This window comes from Alligator sinensis, unplaced genomic scaffold, assembly GCF_000455745.1.
Source record: "Alligator sinensis unplaced genomic scaffold, ASM45574v1 scaffold32_1, whole genome shotgun sequence".
Classification (NCBI taxonomy): domain Eukaryota; kingdom Metazoa; phylum Chordata; order Crocodylia; family Alligatoridae; genus Alligator; species Alligator sinensis.
This window is the reverse complement of record NW_005842409.1, coordinates 560,573-568,634: the sequence shown is the minus strand read 5'-3', so window position 1 is coordinate 568,634 and position 8,062 is coordinate 560,573.

Here is an 8,062-nt window from a genome sequence, read left to right as displayed (position 1 = left end):
GCACTTCAAAAGGGATGTGGCCAGTCTGGAGAGGGTTCAGAGGAGGGCCACCTGCTTGGTGAGAGGGCAGCAGGACAGGCCCTACAAGGAGAGACTGAGGGACCTGAACCTGTTCAGCCTCAGCAAGAGGAGGCTGAGGGGGGGACCTGGTGGCTGACTAGAGACTCATCAGGGGAGATCAACAGCAAATAGGTAGATCCCTTTTCTTCCCAGCACCACCTGGGGTGATGAGGAACAATGGTAATAAGCTGATGGAGAATAGGTTTAAGTTAGAGATCAGAAGGCAATATTTTACAGTTAAGGTGGCCAAAATCTGGAACCAACTTCCCAGGGAAGTGGTCCTTGCTCCTACCTTGGGCAAATTCAAGAGGAGGTTGGATGATCACCTGTCTGGGGTCTTGTGAACCCAGCATTCATTCCTGCCTGTGGCAGGGGGTCAAGCTAGATGATCTGTTTAGGTCCCTCCTGACCCTAGCTACTATGAAACTATGAAACTATAATAAGAGTTATTTACTTTGTACATTATCCCTTTTTTCCAGCAAACACTCTCTGCTTTCTGTTGTTCATTATTGTCTGTTTGTGATCTTAATTCCTTCACATAAGTCTTATTTTCATGCAAGCAGCCAGAAAGCTTGCCCAGTAATTTATAAAAGAGGCTTAGGAATGTTTGGGAATTTCTTGCTGCATAAATGGATATACCTATGATGAGAGTTTTATAGAAGGAGATTAAGGAGGAAAAACAAAGGAATGTACACGTTAAAAAAAGCTTACACTTATTAAGGGAAAACTTAGAAAGCATAACAATTTAAACTAGGATCACAAGTTAGCTAACTTATCTTATAGCTATATTTTTATGTTACTTAAACAACACATAGCCAAACTCATTGACTTTCCAGGCATCTTGAAGGGAAGCATTCTTATGTTACATTTGCCCTGGATAAGGTATATAGTTTCTGATATCTGGTGCACATGCCTTTTGCTTCCTACTTGCTTTGCAGTTAATATAAGCTTTTTAAACTCCACATTTCATTTCCCTTGAGCCCCATTACATAGGTAAATGCTCCCTTGAGCCCCTTGGAGTCCTTAATACTACTCCAAGGCACTTACTGACCCCAGACATACTTTTCTTGATGAACATGCACAGATGCGTGTGCATGCACACACACACGCACACGTGCGCACACACTGGAACACATGCATACCTTTCCCTTGTCCCCTACAAACTCATCTCATCTCATTTTTATTTGTAACTTCTATTACAGCTGTGTCCCTTTTGCACTGCAGTTGCTTATCTTCCTCTTGGTTTGTGAAAATCCCAAGTATGTAACTTGTTCATTTCAACAAGAAAAGATGCAAGGACTAGAAAGGATCTGAATGTAACATTTTCTTACACATTCAAAATGATGATTCAGTAGCACAGAAACTATAATATGGGGATGATGTTTTCTCATTGGCTAACCAAGCATTTACTTCCTTTCTGATCATTTGCTAGTGACTTTGTCTCTTAGGAGATGCTATATAAAATACTCAGTTGTAGAGACCTAGCCAGAGAAGATAAAGTTATATTTCCAGTTCCAAAAAGGAGGTCAAATGGTGGGAGGTGGGGGCAGGGGGTATAAGATTGTGAGGGGCAATGATATGTTGGTGCCCTGACCCTGCCCATTTGGTTGCCCCTCACTCCCAAGCCACAGCCCCCCTCACCCCTGATGCTGCCCCTCACTCCCAACCCAGAGACCCCTGGCCCTGCCAGTGCCCCTCACTCCCAACCTTCAGCACCCTGCTCCCTGGGCTATGCTGATGCCCCTAACTCCCAACCCACAGCTCCCATGCCTGCTGGTGCCCCTCATTTCAGACCCACAGCCCTCTGGCACACACTCCTGACTCACAGTCCCCTACCCCTCACTTCTAGGCCACAGCCCCCTGCTCCCTCCATCTCTTGGCTGCCCCACCCCTGCAAACATTTTCCCACAGTGGGGTGATGCTTACAATCCAGCCCCTCCACAAGTTGCAGTCCCACACCTCATGGTGATCAGAAGCTGCTACAAGAGGAATAGATAGAAAAAGGCATTTCCTAGGACCCTGGGGGTGCTTTTGCTGATGTGGCAGAGAAACTAAACTAAACTTGGTAGGTACTAGGACCCTGGGGACATCTCTGCAGTCGGGTGGCCATGCAGCTTCCTGCTGCCCCTGAAGACTCCCCCGCATCTCCTTCTCCCATCTCCTCTGCCCCCCTACAGCCCTGACACCTGGGCAGCTTTTGCCAGGGCCAGCAGGCACCCGCCCCCCTCACACAGCTGAGATGATCAAAATTCCAGACATTTGATCATATTTAAAAAAAACTGTCTGGACAGAGATTGGAGGATCCAAAAAGAGGACATGTCCAGGAAAACCTGGATGTATGGTAACCCTAGATAAGAACAGCTGCAGTCTGGCAGGGAATTCACTACAAGATGGTACCTACAGAGTCAAATAACCCCTTTAGCTGCAAAAAGTCATGAGGAGTCGAGGCTGATTATGGGGCAGAATAAATGAATGCATGAACACAGACAGAAATGACCTTAACAGAGTTGTTCCTGTCTGCAGTTGCAGTTGGAGCATAGTTCAGAGGAAGAGATTACAGGATTACTATTGTGCCTCAAATATGTCTTTTATTCCTATTATATGTTGTATTAAAAGATAGGTAAATGCTTACTGATAGGTAAATGCTCAACTGTAAGCAGTGGGGTGCATCTTCAAAGAGCAGAAAGCTCATTGTTGATGTAGTTGGTCAACACTGAAGTGGTCTAGAATTGCCTGGGAACTCCAGATGGACAGAGGTTTTGTCAGAGAAGAAGCTTCTTCTTGGCATCTTCTGGTGGGTAAAGAAAAAAAAAATTGAATGGATTGGATTTTATTTTCACTTCAGTTAGATGCCTGTTTGTAGTCCTGCTTGTATTTTTGATTTTGGGGTAATAAAACTGCATCAGGTGTGCCTGGGGTGAGCTGGCACCCTGACCAGGCAGTCTGGCAAAGTTGAGTAACATTGCTTGGAGAAAGAGTAAATGAGAAGATGGGATCCTATTTCCTCCTAGGAGTGTCCCCTTGGCGGTAAAGATTATAATAAGGGGCCTGTGTCCTACTGATTCCTCTCTGAGGATTCATTACTGAACTGGGGTGATAGATGGCTGAGATTATGTGGAGTCAGCTAGGAACTGGTAGACAAATCTGAGGTAGTTCTGAGGAAGCAGAAGGAGCTGAGAAAGTTTCGAAGTAAGGGATAGTAGCTAAACATGGCAGAAAGTAGTAGCTTAGCTCAGAACAGTGATGATCACTTTAGCTAGGAGCATATCAAACAATATCTAATACCAGAACAAGCTGGATTTAGACCAGGCAAGTCCTGCACTAGCCAAATACTAAACGGCACCTAACATATAGAAGATGGATTTGGGAAAGGGATGCTAACAGGTGCTGTGTCTGTAGACCTGTCAGCAGCATATGACACATCCACCAAGACCTGCATGCTAAAGTCTATGATGTGATACACAACTACCACCTAGTGCAGATCATCCAATCTCTTTTGGAGGATAGATATTTTTATGTATGTCACAACCCAAGGGTGTGATTTTTGTTTTGTGTGTGCTTTGGCACCACTGAATTATTTTCCCGCCAATTTGTAGCTTTCTTTGCAGCGTGCATTTCTTCTTTGCAGCACAGAAATGCACTTTGCAAAGAGTTCCCGCCATTTGTATTATAATTCGAGCCCCATTATTGGCTTGCGTTAAATTATTCACATGGGGCGGGGCGGTCTGTGCTGTGGCGCCGTATAAAAAGCTTGAGTGGTTTCCGCCCAAGTTGGAGGACTCCACGAACACCAGGAGGAGGGATCTTCACGCTGTGTGAAGATCTCTAAGCGCTGCGGAGCCTATTGGACCCAGCGCATTTAAAGCAGGCAACAGGGGTCTGATCAGCCTCTAGCCTCTCCCCATCACCGAGCGCAATCCTCGACGTATCCCTCTTCCCTGTGCACAAAAAGATCCACGGAGCCTAGCAAACTTCGTGTGAGTCTATTCAGAGCTCTTCACTTCGAGTACTTTCTTCAGTTGGCGCAACGGGCTCGCGGTTTAGAGCCTCCAACCGGATGGGCTAGAAGAGTGTTCACGGGAAGGAACTCTAGTCCGCCTCTCTTCTTTTCTATCTGTAACCGCAACTCAAGCAAGTTTTCCTGCCTTCACCGCAACCATCTTCGGTGTAAGTAAAATAATCTTAAATCAACCATTACGAGTCTGTGACTAATTCTAGCGTGTCGCCTGTTTTCTCCGACCCAGCATGCCCGGGCTTCTGGCCACAGCCCGCGCGGCGCGAAAAAGGGCCCGGATTGCTCCCGGCCCGCACAATGTAGAACTGTGAAAGAAATGGAGATGCTGGAGACTACAACGAAATGGCCTCCCGCACGGTAGCGTACTAGCACCAATCTTTATTAACATGTATACCAGTGACCAATCCACACAGAATAATATGAGGAGCGTCATATATGCTGATGATCTATGTATCACGTCACAAGAGAAGGACTTTACTACTGTCAAGGATAGACTGACATGTGCACTGAGCACCTTCTCAGATTACTACAGTAAGAACTAGCTTCACACCAATCCAACCAAGATGCAGGTCACAGCTTTTCACCTATGCCACAGAGAAGCCAAGCAGAAATTAAACATAATCTGGGAAGGAATCCCATTGACTAATCACCTGAACCCTGTGTACTTGGGAGTTACATTGGGCCAAACACTTACCTTCAAATTGCATGTAGATAAGATGAAAGGGAAAGCCAGTGTCCACAACAACATACAAGTTGGTCACCTCAAAGTGGGGAGCAAACCCAGATACATTAGAAACCACTGCTCTTGCCTTGTGTTACTCCACTGCAGGGTATGCATGCCCAGTATGATCATTTCATGCCAATGGGAATGATCATTTCATGCCAATAAACTAGGCCCAATTCTAAATGATTGCTGTTGGGAAATAACAGGATGTCTAAAACCACCACTAAAGGATAACCAGTACTTACTGGCTGGCATTGCACCACCTGATATCAGAAGAAAGGTAGTGAGACAAAAAGAAAGGTTGTGGAGACCTCAGGCATCCACTTTAAGGACACACACAAGTAACTAAATGGCTTAAACCGTGAAAGAGTTTTGTGTCATTGGACACAATGGCTTACAGGGCATGACTGAGGTTATGGAAGGAAAGATTATGCACAGCCAGGTGCTCTGAAATGTACTGGAATCCCAGGAGGACCTTTCCAGAGGGACTGATCTAGACTGGCCAACCTGGCAATGCCTGAGTCACCTGTGCATGCAAACTGGAATATCAAAAACAAATATGATTAAATGGGGATTCTCTAATGATGTGAATATATATGTGAGTGTGGTGAAGTGAGGACTATGGGGTATATGCTCATTTGCTGACTCCCTAGTGAGACCTATATGAAGGTGGACCTCGCTGCAGCAATGGAAAGAACCATCACTTGTGCACAATTCTAGAAAAACAAGGACACAAGAAGCAGCAGCAGCTAGGATAGGAAGCAGAGCCTGGGTATCCCAGGCTCCCACTCCTTAGCATCATAGTAGACTTGTCTGAATTCCACTAAAAAAGAAAATAAATCGCCAGTAGGTACAGCAGTGGAGTGAAATGGCTAGTGCTCCCTTGTCTGGTTAGCCACCTACAACTGAAACTGAGCAAAATGTCTTACAGTTTTGGTGGAGTGAAACTATTTGCCAAATATAATTTGATTTCACTAATAGTTTTGGAGGAAAAAATATGGGAAAAATTGTAATGTTAAATTATTTTGTATTAGTATTTTCTAAATAAAATATTTCAACTTTTTCTGTTTTAAAACAATACATTTCAAAATTTACCTAAATATATATTTTTAACACTATCAAAGTTATAAACAAAGTTAAATGCTTAATCCTGGGCCAAAATTATATTTTGTTTCATTACCCTCTCAGAAGAAAAAATGAAATTATGTTTCAAGTTGATTGGGCTGCCTGCAGCTAGAGGAAATAATACAACTGTAATAAAAAGCAGGGAACAAACAAAAACCTGTGAATGGAGAGCTTAGCCTGAAGAAGCAGTCTTGGGTCTAATAGAGAGAGAGGCCCTATTAGTCTGATGTCAGGCAGAAGATGGGGTAGATTTTCATTTTATAGACTAACTAAATCAGAGATGCATAAGCTTTTGTAAACATGTTTACAGATGTTTAGGAGGGACTGTGTGAAGTGGAATAGAAATAGATAACAGTGATATAAATACACAAAGTAGGGAAGAGGGAGGAAAATGGAGGGGACACTGATGAGAGAGGCAAGGTAGGTAGGTAGAAGAGATAAATAAAGCAGTTAACCCATTCAGGGACTGGTATATAAACTGTTTCTGCCTGTGTCCACTCTGAGATTGCCAAAAAACAACAGAAGCGAATACAGGTAATGGGATTAGAATCCATAATCTGTTTATAGTCCATACATAATGCAATTTAGTGTGTGAATTATTTCTTGTTCTGCAGTTTCCTGTTCAGGAGGGTTTTTGAATTTTTGTTGTGTAAGAACAGGTACTCTGAGATCAGTGATGGAATATCCAGGAAGGTTAAAGTGTTCTGCCGCAAACTTACATTTCTTTCTAAAATCGATTTCAAATTGGTGTTCATTTATTCTTTCAGGATGAGGGATCGTCCTTTCTATCCAGTGTAAACAGCAGAGAGGCACTGTAAACAGGTGATGGCATATATGACATAGATAGAGGAATGAGTGAATGAACCTGGGATGTCATAATCCATGTTATTTGATCCAATGACGATGTGATTTGTATTGATGAGGTGGCACAGCTGGTGTCTGGGTTTGGAGCAAGTTCCAGTATCTTGGTGGAAATAGGAGTTAGATAGCCTGTCACTGGAAAGATGCTGTTTGAGGTTGAGGGGCTGCCTGTAAGCCAGGACAGGTTTATCCCCTGTGGCTTCTTTGAGATGGTTATCATTTTCCAGGAGAGTGGAGGTCATTAATAATGTGTCCAAGGTGTTCACAGCTAAGGCTGAAACCAAGTTCTTAATGCACCCTATCATGTTCACTCTTAGGTATTTTAGTAATTGATTGGAATTCTTCAAAAATATGGATTGTATTGCATATTGATGAATAATGGCATATTCTAGCTTTAATCTAGGGCACACCAATCTTCCTTTTAAAACCAGTGGAAAGTTCTGCCTTAAACTGATGTCAAGATGTATTTTTATGAGCATCAGAGACCAAGACAGAATAAGGATTAGATTTTACTTATACCTCTGGCTTCTTTCATTTTACAGAAGACCCTTAAAATAATTGATTATAGTTTTTTGTGTCAGAAAGCTTCCTCCATTTACATGAGATTCTATTTGCAAATGTGTAGTCTAGAAATCCATAAACTTTAAGTATCCACTTGTGGGCCATTAGAATATTGTTTGCTCTTCCTCACAAATGTCATAAATGGGTGTATAGCTTGATAGCTCTAAGTGACAGAAAAATATTTTTGTAGGATACAGTACAACCATATCATGGTAATTAAACTTGTCTGAAATAAGGCCAAAGGCATCAGTATATTTATGCCTTATGTTCTGCATTCTCTTTTCAAGTTATTTTATTAACATAGAGGTGTCTTTAATTATGCAGAACTACAAACTGCATTATTGATATTCTATAAACATTAACTACTAGTGTCTCTAATGAAGCAGGAAGAAAACATGCTTTCATGCTTTCTTTTTATTTGTCAAGACTTGCAAAATACTAAGTATTTTGGATACTATTATTACATTGTGTACAGTACAGGGATTTCAGGCTTAGGACCTACCAGCTCAGTATTGTTATTGCCTGTATGCTTGGCCCTATTAAGAATATATTTTTAGGGATTTCTCAAGTTGGTTCAGTTCCCAGTGGCTGGCTTTACACCTTTTACCCCTTAAGACTTTGAATTATGCTTAGTGCCAGGGTCTCACACGAAGAAATTCATGATGATTTGTGTTACAGTAATACTTAGAAACCTCAAACTGGAACAGCTCCTCCCC